Below are 892 nucleotides of genomic sequence, written 5' to 3'. Positions count from 1 at the left end.
TGCTCGTGGACGGAGATGATCGACAACTCAAAGATATTTTTGAAACACTTTTAAAAATTAAAATGTATTTTAAAAATAAACAAATAAAACTTTTAATTAAATATTTTTATTAAAGTAATTTAGCTTATAAAATATAATATATTTTAAAGAACACAAAATAAAATTGAAGACTAGCCACGTGTCCTCATTTTATTGATTATTGCATTACTCCAACTAAAGTGATGTGACAATTGAAGACTAGCCACGTGTCCTCATTTTTAATTTAATATTTATTAATTATATGCTTTTTGTTATTCTTGATAAAATTGAATTAATAATAACAATATATTAATAATTAATTCAAAAATCATTAATTATTAGCTCATCATTAATGTAAACAAAATGATAATACATATATAATTGAGAGAATTAAAGTTACACATCCTTTTTTTGCCTTCAATTTTGTAATATTATTTTTATGAAAATTAAACTTTAATTGAACTATAGGAAATTAGAAATATATTTTTGAATGATCGGAGCGACGAGGTAGCTGTATGTAGCTTCGGTTGGATGAAAACTGTCCCAAAACACGAACTTGTTCGGATCGTTGCAGGTCTTCACGAATTTGTTACAAAGAAACGTCACCTCGATCTTCCCAGTTCCACAACACCCTCTATCCGCAACTTCAAACCCTAAAATAATAACAATTACGAACGTTTTCAGCTTTTCAAATCGTTCGGTTAAGCTTGTGATCGATTTGCTATTATTTTCAGTAGAATAGTCATACGAGCGTCTACACTAATTTTCAGTAGATGGAGAGGGAGAGATGATTGAATACCATATTTACGATAGTTTTGGATGACGTCAAGAAGAGGATTGTAAATATCCACGTAAACTAGTTTGCTGTTAGGCA

At 28.8% G+C, this 892-nt stretch overlaps 1 long non-coding RNA gene across 1 annotated transcript; it reads right to left on the bottom strand.

The window, feature by feature from the left end:
* Positions 1 to 348: 348 nt before the first annotated feature.
* Positions 349 to 892, bottom strand: LOC111786967. The gene is made up of 2 exons (XR_002813859.1): positions 818 to 892; positions 349 to 671 (listed from the first exon to the last, which is right to left on the bottom strand). It is a non-coding gene; the product is annotated as an uncharacterized LOC111786967 (long non-coding RNA).

The sequence above is a fragment of the Cucurbita pepo genome, unplaced genomic scaffold, assembly GCF_002806865.2.
Source record: "Cucurbita pepo subsp. pepo cultivar mu-cu-16 unplaced genomic scaffold, ASM280686v2 Cp4.1_scaffold003656, whole genome shotgun sequence".
In the NCBI taxonomy this organism is placed as follows: Eukaryota; Viridiplantae; Streptophyta; class Magnoliopsida; order Cucurbitales; family Cucurbitaceae; genus Cucurbita; species Cucurbita pepo.
This window is presented reverse-complemented; position numbering and strand designations above follow the sequence as displayed.